The sequence below is a fragment of the Oncorhynchus kisutch genome, linkage group LG12, assembly GCF_002021735.2.
Source record: "Oncorhynchus kisutch isolate 150728-3 linkage group LG12, Okis_V2, whole genome shotgun sequence".
Lineage (NCBI taxonomy): Eukaryota > Metazoa > Chordata > Actinopteri > Salmoniformes > Salmonidae > Oncorhynchus > Oncorhynchus kisutch.
In genome coordinates, this window is record NC_034185.2 from 12,972,102 (window position 1) to 12,986,336 (window position 14,235).

Here is a 14,235-nt window from a genome sequence, read left to right on the forward strand (position 1 = left end):
AGACAAGCAGAGTGAGAGAGAGGCAGAGAGACAAGCAGAGTGAGAGAGAGAGAAAGAGAGACAAGCAGAGTGAGAGAGAGAAAGAGAGACAAGCAGAGTGAGAGAGAAAGAGAGACAAGCAGTGAGAGAGAGGCAGAGAGACAAGCAAAGTGAGAGTGAGAGACAAGCAGAGTGAGAGAGAGAAAGAGAGACAAGCAGAGTGAGAGAGAGAGAGAGACAAACAAAGAGGGAATAGAGAAAGAGAGACAAGCAGAGTGAGAGAGGGAAAGAGAGACAAGCAAAGTGAGAGACAAACAGAGGGAGAGAGACAAACAGAGAGGGAGAGAGAAAGAGAGACAAGCAAAGTGAGAGTGAGAGACAAAACAGAGAGAAAGAGAGGCAGAGAGACAAGCAGAGTGAGAGTGAGAGACAAACAGAGAGGGAGAGAGAAAGAGAGACAAGCAGAGTGAGAGAGAGAAAGAGAGACAAGCAGAGTGAGAGAGAGGAGAGGGAAAAAGGGGTAGAACGAGAGAGAAACTCAATATATTTTAAAATGACTAAAACCGAATGTAAACTGTGTATAAATTATAATGGACCTACATTCATATAGTTTCTTAAATGTGTCCAGTTCACTAATTATCACTGAAATGAAAGCTAGACTCGATAGATAGAGACAGTGTGGAAATAAACATTTTCAGTGCTGCCCTCCGGACCTCGTTGAAGACCGGGCAAAATGAGTTTGACACCCCTGGTGTAGGTGGACACCATATGCCCCATGCTCTCTCTCTCTCTCTTTTTGTTTTTCCTCCTCGCTCTTTCCCGCTGTCACATTCCACTGCTTGGAAGCACGGGGTTTAATGTTCGCTGCCCACAAGAGGAGGAAGGAAGAAGAAACGAGCTGAAAGAGTAGTAAGAGCAAGCCAACAGAAGAGTTCCGCCTACTCTAGCCTTCCCTGGTTTACCTTCTCTCTTTCTCTCCTTTTCTCTCCTTCTCTCTTTCTCTCCGGATCGGACGGAGAAAGAAAACTGTGTCCAAAGTATTTTGGGTTTAAGGGGAGGAGTAGTAGTGCATTGCAAATGAGCGTACCTTCTTAAATGCACAATACTTTTTATTTCTCAATCTCTCCTTTTTTTGGATGCGCGTTTTATTTATTTTGGGACCCGCTGTGGAGTAGTACTCACGTGAGCGCTGTTTTACGGTGCCTCTGGCAGACCCTGGCCGTGCTCTCGGTGAGGGCAGGGAAGACAGACAGACACACACACACACACTCTCACTCACTCACTGGAAGCAGAAGAGACAGAGTTACTACCAGGACTCCGGACGATGTGTGTGTAAGTGTCACGTTTTTCTCTCCCTCTGTTGCTAGAACAGTGAAGCATGTTACTGTGCTGGTTTAAATAATGCCCATAGCTTCAGTTTTACATTAACTTGCATTTTGTAGTTCTCTTTCAGTTGAATATGGCACACTTCTTGTAGGCTACAGTACAGTGTGATGGTACTGATAGCAGTCATATGGGCTACAGTACAGTTTATAAAGACTACAGTACAGTTTATAAAGACTACAGTATAGTTTATAAAGACTACAGTATAGTTTATAAAGACTACAGTACAGTTTATAAAGACTACAGTATAGTTTATAAAGACTACAGTATAGTTTATAAAGACTACAGTACAGTTTATAAAGACTACAGTACAGTTTATAAAGACTACAGTATAGTTTATAAAGACTACAATACAGTTTATAAAGACTACAGTACAGTTTATAAAGACTACAGTATAGTTTATAAAGACTACAGTACAGTTTATAAAGACTACAGGGGCAACTTAGAGCTCAGTATCATGTTCTTGCTAACTTAGAGCTCAGTATCATGTTATTGCTAACTTAGAGCTCAGTATAGTGTTATTGCTAACTTAGAGCTCAGTATCATGTTATTGCTAACTTAGAGCTCAGTATAGTGTTATTGCTAACTTAGAGCTCAGTATCATGTTATTGCTAACTTAGAGCTCAGTATCATGTTATTGCTAACTTAGAGCTCAGTATCATGTTATTGCTAACTTAGAGCTCAGTATAGTGTTATTGCTAACTTAGAGCTCAGTATCATGTTATTGCTAACTGAAGGCTCATTATCATGTTCTTGCTAACTTAGAGCTCATTATCATGTTATTGCTAACTTAGAGCTCAGTATCATGTTATTGCTAACTTAGCTCTCAGTATCATGTTATTGCTAACTGAAGGCTCATTATCATGTTCTTGCTAACTTAAAGCTCAGTATCATGTTATTGCTAACTTAGAGCTCAGTATCATGTTATTGCTAACTGAAGGCTCATTATCATGTTCTTGCTAACTTAAAGCTCAGTATCATGTTATTGCTAACTGAGCTCTCAGTATCATGTTATTGCTAACTGAAGGCTCATTATCATGTTCTTGCTAACTTAGAGCTCAGTATCATGTTATTGCTCACTTAGAGCTCATTATCATGTTCTTGCTAACTTAGAGCTCAGTATCATGTTATTGCTAACTTAGAGCTCATTATCATGTTATTGCTAACTTAGAGCTCAGTATCATGTTATTGCTAACTTAGAGCTCAGTATCATGTTATTGCTCACTTAGAGCTCAGTATCATGTTATTGCTCACTTAGAGCTCAGTATTGTTTCACTTGTTACTTCTCACTGAAGCTTCAGTATGGAATAATGCTTGTTATTGCTCACTGGGAGCTCATTATAAAATCTGTCATGTTATAGATAGGTTGATTATTTAGCAAGAAAACCGAGGCGTGTTCAAATATGGGGCTAAACAGACGAGGTTGGCATAGATTGTTGACAACATGTAAACTATTTTTCGTCTTAAAAAAAAATTGGAAAACTGAAATACATTTGCACAATGAGCATTTGTCTCTCAAAGACATCATTACAGTGGTTGGTTATCTAGCTAGCAATTTTTTGTTGCCATATTAGCATTGACATGAAATCAGTCAAAACACACAAAAAAGAAATGAGCCAATTATGATTCCCCACATGGCAGTTTCTTGTCATTCTTGCTAGCAATCTGGCCATCCAGAATCACAACAGCTTGACTTCTACCCCATTGATGAGCGCACATGACGTTGTCAGCTAACACATCATTGAAGGTTCAGTATTGAATCTCACATGTTATTCCTCACTGAAGGTTCAGTATTGAATCTCACATGTTATTCCTCATTGAAGGTTCAGTATTGAATCTCTCATTTTATTCCTCATTAAAGGTTCAGTATTGAATTTCTCATTTTATTCCTCATTGAAGGTTCAGTATTGAATCTCACATGTTATTCCTCATTGAAGGTTCAGTATTGAATCTCACATGTTATTCCTCACTGAAGATTCAGTATTGAATCTCTCATTTTATTCCTCATTGAAGGTTCAGTATTGAATCTCACATGTTATTCCTCATTGGGAGCTCAGTATAGCTCACTGGTGATGAAGCCAGCCATCAGCACTCGTCTCTGGGAGGATTCCTATGGGAAATGAAGGGACAAGTGTTCAGTGTCAGACTAGCAGTGAGAGATTTACAGGCTGGAAGTGAGTGGATTAAGACTCCGACAGCGAACCAAGACTGAGACATGGTGAGCCTGTGTGGACAGAAGAGAGAAATTCAGCAACAACAGCAAGAGACAGCTGTCCTCCTAAAATAATGCATATGGCATGTGTTGGCGGTGCTTATTTGCGAGCCGGTCGGACTTAACTTCAGTTGTTTGTGTATGAGAGAGAGTAAATGAAAGAGAGAGAATGACAATGGAAGAGAAATTGGATTGTGGATTGTGACAGAGACCGAAACACAGAGAGGTAGAGAGAGGTGAGAGCATGGGAACAGTCTCTCCCTTGGTCATAGATGGTCAGTGTGGGTAGTAATGAGGTGCTGGTCGTATTGAGCAGGCTCCACTGGCTCCATTATTGGACCAGGCTGGCATTTTGCTATATTCCCACAGAGCGGGCATGGGATGTCTGTCTGTCTGTCTGGTCTCTAGTTGTCTGTCTGTCTGAAGTCTAGCTATATGTCTGTCTGAAGTCTAGCTGTCTGTCTGTCTGAAGTCTAGCTGTCTGTCTGTCTGAAGTCTAGCTGTCTGTCTGTCTGATGTCTAGCTGTCTGTCTGTCTGATGTCTAGCTGTCTCTGTCTGTCTGTCTGTCTGTCTGTCTGTCTGTCTGTCTGTCTGTCTGTCTGTCTGTCTGTCTGTCTGTCTGTCTGTCTGTCTGTCTGTCTGTCTGTCTGTCTGTCTGTCTGTCTGTCTGTCTGATGTCTAGCTGTCTGTCTGTCTGTCTGGTGTCTAGCTGTTTGTCTGTCTGATGTCTAGCTGTCTGTCTGTCTGATGTCTAGCTGTCTGTCTGGTGTCTAGCTGTTTGTCTGTCTGATGTCTAGTTGTCTGTCTGGTGTCTAGCTGCTTGTCTGTCTGATGTCTAGCTGTCTGTCTGTTTGGTGTCTAGCTGTTTGTCTGTCTGATGTCTAGCTGTCTGTCTGATGTCTAGCTGTCTGTCTGTCTGGTGTCTAGTTGTTTGTCTGTCTGATGTCTAGCTGTCTGATGTCTAGCTGTCTGTCTGGTGTCTAGCTGTCTGTCTGTCTGATGTCTAGCTGTCTGTCTGTCTGATGTCTAGCTGTCTGTCTGTCTGGTGTCTAGCTGTTTGTCTCGATGGTGTCTTGCTGTCTGTCTGTCTGCCTGGTGTTTAAGGAAGTGGTGAAGTGGTGGCCTGGTGTCTAACTGTCTGCCTGGATGGGTGGATCTGAATGGCTGGCTGGAGGACTGGCTGGCTGGATGGATGGTTGGCTGTCTGGATGGCTGGCTGGCTGGCTGGCTGGATGGATGACTGGATGGATGGATGGATGGATGGTTGGCTGGCTGTCTGGATGGATGGCTGTCTGTCTGGATGGATGACTGGATGGATGACTGGCTGGCTGTCTGGATGGATGGCTGTCTGTCTGGATGGATGGATGGCTGTCTGGATGGATGGCTGGCTGTCTGGATGGATGACTGGATGGATGGATGGTTGGCTGTCTGGATGACTGGATGGTTGGCTGGCTGGCTGGCTGGCTGGCTGTCTGGATGGATGGCTGGATGGTTGGCTGACTGGCTGGCTGTCTGGATGGATGGATGGCTGGCTGTCTGGATGGATGACTGGATGGATGGTTGGCTGGCTGGCTGGATGGCTGGCTTGCTGTCTGGATGGATGGGTGACTGGATGGATGGGTGACTGGATGGATGGATGGCTGGCTGTCTGGATGACTGGATGGATGGATGGTTGGCTAGCAGGAAGAGTGAGTGACCACCTGTTAGCATGAACTTAATACACTGTTGTTATAATGTACTTCTATCATGATAGATTCTCATGTTAAACTTATCAAACTAAACTTAACTTGGGTTGATGATGTTTGCTGCTCTGTGCATGGTTAGTGTTTACCCCTCACGGGTGTTCTCCTTCTAATTGAATGTGTTTATTTTGAGAATACTCTGCCTCAGCGTGGGTCCACGGTCACCACGACCGCAGCCTGAATGCTTAACCACTCAACCTCCCATGTACACTTTCACAGTCATAAACTAGGAGCGTGCCACCAGCTGCTTCAGTTCAGAAACTTAGACCAGACAATGAACTAGGAGCGTGTCACCAGCTGCTTCAGTTCAGACAATGGAGGTGGGGTACCCCTATACCCCTACCCCCCCTCTCAGTGTTATACCCCTACCCCCCTCTCAGTGTTATACCCCTACCTCCCCCCAGTGTTATACCCCTACCCCCTCTCAGTGTTATACCTCTACCCCCTCTCAGTGTTATACCCCTACCTCCCCTCTCAGTGTTATACCCCTACCTCCCTCTCAGTGTTATACCTCTACCCCCCTCTCAGTGTTATACCTCTACCCCCCTCTGTGTTATACCCCTACCCCCCTCTCAGTGTTATACCTCTACCCCCCTCTCAGTGTTATACCCCTACCACCTCTCAGTGTTATACCCCTACCCCCCTCTCAGTGTTATACCTCTACCCCCCTCTCAGTGTTATACCCCTACCCCCCTCTCAGTGTTATACCCCTACCCCCTCTCAGTGTTATACCTCTACCCCCCTCTCAGTGTTATACCCCTACCTCCCCCCAGTGTTATACCTCTAGCTCCCCTCTCAGTGTTATACCCCTAACCCCCTCTCAGTGTTATACCCCTACCTCCCCCCAGTGTTATACCCTCTACCCCCTCTCAGTGTTATACCCCTACCACCCCTCACTGTTATACCCCTACCCCCTCTGTGTTATACCCCCCTCAGTGTTATACCCTTACCCCCCTCAGTGTTATACCCCTACCCGCCTCTCAGTGTTATACCCCTACCCCCCTCTGTGTTATACCCTACCCCCCCTTAGTGTTATACTCTCCCCCCCCCCTTAGTGTATACCTCTCCCCCCCCCTCAGTGTTATACCCTCTACCCCCCTCAGTGTTATACCCCTACCCCCCTCAGTGTTATACCCCTCCCCCTCTCAGTGTTATACCCCTACCCCCCTCAGTGTTATACCCCTACCCCCTCTCAGTGTTATACCCCTAACCCCCTTAGTGTTATACCCCTACCACCCTTTGTGTTATACCCTACCCCCCTCAGTGTTATACCCCTACCCCCCCTTAGTGTTATACCTCTACCCCCCCTCCAGTGTTATACCCCTACCCCCTCTCAGTGTTTATACCCCTACCCCCTCTCATTGTTATACCCCTACCCCCCCCCCCCCCCTTAGTGTTATACCTCTACCCCCCATTATTGTTATACCCCTACCCCCCTTAGTGTTATACCCCTACCCCCCCTTAGTGTTATACCTCTACCCCCCCTCAGTGTTATACCCCTACCCCCTCTCAGTGTTATACCCCTACCCCCCTCTCAGTGTTATACCCCTACCCCCTCTCAGTGTTATACCCCTACCCCCCTCTCAGTGTTATACCCCTACCTCCCCCCCTTAGTGTTATACCCCTACCCCTTCTCAGTGTTATACCCCTACCCCCTCTCAGTGTTATACCCCTACCCCTTCTCAGTGTTATACCCCTACCCCCTCTCAGTGTTATACCCCTACCCCTTCTCAGTGTTATACCCCTACCCCTTCTCAGTGTTATACCCCTACCTCCCCTCTCAGTGTTATACCCCTACCCCCTCTCAGTGTTATACCCCTACCCCTTCTCAGTGTTATACCCCTACCCCCTCTCAGTGTTATACCCCTACCCCTTCTCAGTGTTATACCCCTACCCCCTCTCAGTGTTATACCCCTACCCCTTCTCAGTGTTATACCCCTACCCCCTCTCAGTGTTATACCCCTACCCCTTCTCAGTGTTATACCCCTACCTCCCCTCTCAGTGTTATACCCCTACCCCCTCTCAGTGTTATACCTCTACCCCCCCCCTTAGTGTTATACCTCTACCCCCCCCCTTAGTGTTATACCCCTACCTCCCCCCAGTGTTATACCCCTACCCCCTCTCAGTGTTATACCCCTACCCCCTTCTGTGCTACTCCCTTACCCCTAGCTCCCTAACCCCTCTATCCCCCCCACTCCCTAACCCCATGCTCCCTAACCACTCTATACTCCCTAACCCTTGACTCCCTAACCCCTCTCTATCCCCCCTACTCCCTAACCCCTATATCGCTAACCCCTCTATACCCCCTAACCCCTAGCTCCCTAACAAATCAAATGTATTTATATAGCCCTTCTTACATCAGCTGATATATCAAAGTGCTGTACAGAAACCCAGCCTAAAACCCCAAACAGCAAGCAATGCAGGTGTAGAAGCATGGTGGCTAGGAAGAACTCACTAGAAAGGCCAAAACCTAAGAAGAAACCTAGAGAGGAACCAGGCTATGAGGGGTGGCCAGTCCTCTTCTGGCTGTGCCAGGTGGAGATTATAACAGAACATGGCTAAGATGTTCAAATGTTCATAAATTACCAGCATGGTCAAATAATAATAATCACAGTAGTTGTCGAGGGTGAAACAATTCAGCACCTCAGGAGTAAATGTCAGTTGGCTTTTCATAGCCGATCATTGAGAGTATCTCTACCGCTCCTGCTGTCTCTAGAGAGTTGAAAACAGCAGGTCTGGGACAGGTAGCACGTCCGGTGAACAGGTCACGGTTCCATAACCGCAGGCAGAACAGTTGAAACGGGAGCAGCAGCACGGCCAGGTGGACTGGGGACAGCAAGGAGTCATCATGCCAGGTAGTCCTGAGGCATGGTCCTAGGGCTCAGGTCCTCCGAGAGAGAGAAAGAAAGAAAGAGAGAATTAGAGAGAGCATACGTAGTAATTCACACAGGACACCGGATAAGACAGGAGAAATACTCCAGATATAACAGACTGACCCTAGCCCCCCGATACATAAACTACTGCAGCATAAATACTGGAGGCTGAGACAGGAGGGGTCAGGAGACACTGTGGCCCCATCAGATGATACCCCCAGACAGGGCAAAACAGGCAGGATATAACCCCACACACTTTGACAAAGCACAGCCCCCACACCACTAGAGGGATATCTTCAACCACCAACTTACCATCCTGAGACAAGGACAAGTATAGCCCACAAAGATCTCCGCCACGGCACAACCCAAGGGGGGGAGCCAACTCAGACAGGAAGACCACGTCAACGACTCAACCCACTCAAGTAACGCACCCCTCCTAGGGACGGCATTGGAAGAGCACCAGTAAGCAAGTGACTCAGCCCCTGTAATAGGGTTAGAGGCACAGAATCCCAGTGGAGAGAGGGGAACAGGCCAGGCAGAGACAGCAAGGGCGGTTCGTTGCTCCAGAGCCTTTCCGTTCACCTTCACACTCCTGGGCCAGACTACACTCAATCATATGACCTACTGAAGAGATGAGTCTTCAGTAAAGACTTAAAGGTTGAGACCAAGTCTGTGTCTCTCACATGGGTAGGCAGACCATTCCATAAAAATTGAGCTCTATAGGAGAAAGCTCCGCATCCAGCTGTTTGCTTAGAAATTCTAGGGACAATTAGGAGGCCTGCGTCTTGTGACCATAGCGTACGTGTAGGTATGTACTAGAGGTCGACCGATTATGATTTTTCACAACAACAAAAAAAGCCGATACCGATTAATCGGCCGATTTTTAATGACAATTACAACAATACTGAATAAACACTTATTTTAACTTAATATAATACATCAATAAAATCAAGTTAGCCTCAAATAAATAATGAAACATGTTCAATTTGGTTTGAATAATGCAAAAACAAAGGGTTGGGGAAGAAAGTAAAAGTGCAATATGTGCCGTGTAAGAAAGCTAACGTTTAAGTTCCTTGCTCAGAACATGAGAACATATGAAAGCTGGTGGTTCCTTTTAACTTGAGTCTTCAATAGTCCCAAGTAAGAAGTTTTAGGTTATTATAGGAATTATAGGACTATTTCTCTCTATATGATTTGTATTTCATATAACTTTGACTATTGGATGTTCTTATAGACACTTTAGTATTGCCAGTGTAACAGTATAGCCCTCTACTAGCCACTACCTGGGCTTGAACCAGGAACACATCGACAACAGCCACCCTAGAAGCAGAGTTACCCATGCAGAGCGAGGGGAACAACTACTCCAAGTCTCAGAGTGAGTGACGTTTGAAACGCTATTAGCGCGCACCCCGCTAACCCGCTAGCCATTTCACATCTGTTACACCAGCCTAATCTCGGGAGTTGATAGGCTTGAAGTCATAAACAGCGCAAAAGCATTGCAAAAGCATTGCGAAGAGCTGCTGGCAAAACACACGAAAGTGCTGTTTGAATGAATGCTTACGAGCCTGCTGGTGACTACCATCGCTCAGTCAGACTGCTCTATCGAATCATAGACTTAATTATAACATAATAACATACAGAATTACGAGCCTTAGGCCATTAATATGGTAGAATCCGGAAACTATAATTTCGAAAACAAAACATTTATTCTTACAGTGAAATACGGAACTGTTCCGTATTTTATCTAACGGATGGTATCCCTAAGTCTAAATATTTCTGTTACATTGCACAACCTTCAATGTTAAGTCATAATTATGTAAACTTCTGGCAAATTAGTGCGCAATGAGCCAGGCGGCCCAAACTGTTGCATATTCCCTGACTCTGCTTGCAATGAACTCAAGAGAAGTGACACAATTTCACCTGGTTAATATTGCCTGCTAACCTTTCTTTTAGCTAAATATGCAGGTTTAAAAATGTATACTTCTGTGTATTGATTTTAAGAAAGGCATTGATGTTTATGGTTAGGTACACGTTGGAGCAACGACTGTCCTTTGTCGCGAATGCGCACCACATCGATTATATGCAACGCAGGACACGCTAGATAAACTAGTAACATCATCAACCATGTGTAGTTATAACTAGTGATTATGATTGATTGTTTTTATAAGATAAGTTTAATGCTAGCTAGCAACTTACCCTGGCTTCTTACTGCATTCGCTTAACAGGCAGGCTCCTCATGAAGCAGGTGGTTAGAGCGTTGGACTAGTTAACCGTAAGGTTGCAAGATTGAAACCCTGAATTGACAAGGTAAAAATATGTCGTTCTGCCCCTGAACAAGGCAGTTAACCCACCGTAATCCCTGAATTGACAAGGTAAAAGTCTGTCGTTCTGCCCCTGAACAAGGCAGTTAACCCACCGTTCCTAGGCCGTCATTGAAAATAAGAATATGTTCTGAACTGACTTGCCTAGTTAAATAAAGTTGTAAAAAAATAAATAATTATAATTATAAAAGAAATCGGCAAAATCGTTGTCCAAAAATACCGATTTCCGATTGTTGAAATACTTGAAATGGCCCCTAATTAATCGGCCATTCCGATTAATCGGTTGACCTCTAGTATGTACGGCAGGACAAAATCGGAAAGATAGGTAGGTGCAAGCCCGTGTAATGCTTTGTAGATTAGCAGTAAAACCTTGAAATCAGCCCTTGCATTAACAGGAAGCCAGTGTAGGGAGGCTAGCACTGGAGTAATATGATCACATTTTTGGTTCTAGTCAGGATTCTAGCAGCCATATTTAGCACTAACTGAAGTTTATTTAGTGCTTTATCCAGGTTGCCGGAAAGTGGAGCATTGCAGTAGTCTAACCTAGAAGTAACAAAAGCATGGATTCATTTTTCTGCATCATTTTTGGACAGAAAGTTACTGATTTTTGCAATGTTACGTAGATGGAAAAGCTGTCCTTGAAACAGTCTTGATATGTTCATCAAAAGAGAGATCAGGGTCCAGAGTAACGCCGAGGTCCTTCACAGTTTTATTTGAGATGACTGTACAACCATCAAGATTAATTGTCAGATTCAACAGAAGATCTCTTTGTTTCTTGGGACCTAGAACAAGCATCTCTGTTTTGTCCGAGTTTAAAAGTACAACGTTTGCAGCCATCCACTTCCTTATGTCTGAAACACATGCTTCTAGCGAGGGCAATTTTGGGGCTTCACCATGTTTCAATGAAATGTACAGCTGTGTGTCATCCGCATAGCAGTGAAAGTTAACATTATGTTTTCGAATGACATCCCCAAGAGGTCAAATATATAGTGAAAACAATAGTGGTCCTAAAACGGAACCTTGAGGAACACCGCAATTTACAGTTGATTTGTCAGAGGAAAAACCATTCACAGAGACAAACTGATATCTTTCCGACAGATAAGATCTAAACCAGGCCAGAACTTGTCCGTGTAGATCAATTTTGGTTTCCAATCTCTCCAAAAGAATGTGGTGATCGATGGTATCAAAAGCAACACTAAGGTCTAGGAACGAGGACAGATGCAGAGCCTCGGTCTGACGCCATCAAAAGGTTATTTACCACTGTCACAAGACTGAAACATTTCGTATACATTGTTTGTCTTCAGGAAGGCAGTGAGTTGCTGCGCAACAGTTTTTTCATTTTTTGTTGAGAGGAATGGAAGATTCGGTATAGGCTGATAGTTTATGTTTTCTGGGTCAAGGTTTGGCTTTTTCAAGAGAGACTTTATTACTGGCACGTTTAGTGAGTTTGGTACACATCCGGTGGATAGAGAGACGTTTATTATGTTCAACATAGAAGGGCCAAGCACAGGAAGCAGCTCTTTCAGTAGTTTAGTTGGAATAGGGTCCAGTATGCAGCTTGAAGGTTTAGAGGCCATGATTATTTTCATCATTGTGTCAAGAGATATAGTACTAAAACACTTGAGTGTCTCTCTTGACCCTAGGTCCTGGCAGAGTTGTGCAGACTCAGGACAACTGAGCTTTGGAGTAATACGCAGATTTAAAGAGTCAAATTTTCTTTCTAATGATCATGATCTTTTCCTCAAAGAAGTTCATGAATTTATTACTGCTGAAGTGAAAGCCATCCTCTCTTGGGGAATGCTGCTTTTTAGTTAGCTTTGCGACAGTAATAAAAATACAGTGGGGCAAAAAAGTATTTAGTCAGCCACCAATTGTGCAAGTTCTCCCACTTAAAAAGATGAGAGAGGCCTGTAATTTTCATCATAGGTACACTTCAACTATGACAGACAAAATTAGACAGGTGTGGACAGGTGTCTTTTATACTGATAGCAAGTTCAAACAGGTGTCATTAATACAGGTAATGAGTGGAGGACAGAGGGGCCTCTTAAAGAAGAAGTTACAGGTCTGTGAGAGCCAGAAATCTTGCTTGTTTGTAGGTGACCAAATACTTATTTTCCACCATCATTTGTAAATAAATTCATTAAAAATCCTACAATGTGATTTTCTGGATTTCTTTTCTAATTTTGTTTGTATGAAGTTAAAACCATAAAGTTGTCAGGTAGCAAAGTATTGTTGGCAACAAAACACACAGCAGCACATAAACAAGTCTGCAAATTGTGACCACTAACCCGTCTAGGCTCCTTACTCCCTAACCCATCTATCCCCCCTACTTCCTAACCACTAGCTCCCTAACCCCTCTATTCCCCCTACTCCCTAACCCCTCTATTCCCCTTCTCCCTAACACCTAGCTCCCTAACCCCTCTATCCCCCCTACTCCCTAACACCTAGCTCCCTAACCCATCTGTCCCCCCTACTCCCTAACCCCTCTATTCCCCCTACTCCCTAACACCTAGCTCCCTAAACCCCTCTATTCCACCTAGCTCCCTAACACCTAGCTCCCTAACCCATCTATCCCCCCTACTCCCTAACCCCTCTATTCCCCCTACTCCCTAACACCTAGCTCCCTAACCCCTCTATTCCCCCTAGCTCCCTAGCTCCCTAACCCCTCTATCCCCCCTACTCCCTAACACCTAGCTCCCTAACCGCTCTATCCCCCCTACTCCCTAACACCTAGCTCCCTAAACTCTCTATACCCCCCCTACTCCCTAACACCTAGCTCCCTAACCCCTCTATCCCCCCTACTCCCTAACACCTAGCTCCCTAAACCCTCTATCCCCCCCTACTCCCTAACACCTAGCTCCCTAACCCCTCTATCCCCCCTACTCCCTAACACCTAGCTCCCTAAACCCTCTATCCCCCCCTACTCCCTAATACCTAGCTCCCTAACTTCTTGCTCCCTAACCCCTCTATCCCCCCTACTCCCTAACACCTAGCTCCCTAAACCCTCTATCCCCCCTACTCCCTAACACCTAGCTCCCTAACCCCTCTATCCCCCCTACTCCCTAACACCTAGCTCCCTAAACCCTCTATCCCCCCCTACTCCCTAACACCTAGCTCCCTAAACCCTCTGTGCCCCCCCTACTCCCTAACACCTAGCTCCCTAAACCCTCTATCCCCCCCCTACTCCCTAACACCTAGCTCCCTAACTTCTTGCTCTCTAAACCCTCTGTTTCCACCCTAGTTCCCTAACCCCCAAATACATACTCATACACAAAGATGCACACACAGGTACACACACACACACACACCGGGCCTGTTTCCAAGGGGCCTGTTTGGGTTGAACCTTGGAGGTTTGAGAGAGAAAATACATTTTGCTGGGCGGGGACGTATTTTTAAGGGCATAGAGTCTGGGGAATGAAGCCATTGAAGTGTGAGGTATTTTAAAGGGCAGAGTGTCTGGGGAATGAATCCATTCAAGTGTTTCCTTGGCAGCTTGCTCACACCTCCCAGTCCTGGGATCTGGTGTGTAGGACAGGTATATTCTGTAGTTGTGTGTCTGCGTGCCAGTTTGTGTGTATGAAGCTGGCCCTTTGGCTTGCTTCACTGATCTATGATCTAGTTAGACCAGACCACTGCACCACAGGGAGAGGAGAGAAAGGCCCTGTGTTCTAGCAAATACTGCATGTGTATATGTTTACATGTGGGAATGTATGTTATAGCTTGT

General features: G+C 45.2%; 1 protein-coding gene across 2 annotated transcripts in view; it reads left to right on the forward strand.

Moving 5' to 3' along the window:
- The window catches only part of LOC109885588 (protein eva-1 homolog A), a 172,169-nt gene that overhangs the window by 102,940 nt on the left and 54,994 nt on the right, over nt 1–14,235 (forward strand). The window contains exon 1 of one of the 2 annotated variants that reach the window (XM_020496188.2): nt 1,156–1,311. The exons of the other annotated variant lie outside the window; for it this stretch is intronic. The gene's annotated coding sequence lies outside the window, so the exon portion shown is untranslated. Of the gene's footprint in view, nt 1–1,155; nt 1,312–14,235 lie in introns of those variants that run through there. 2 annotated transcript variants of the gene reach the window in all.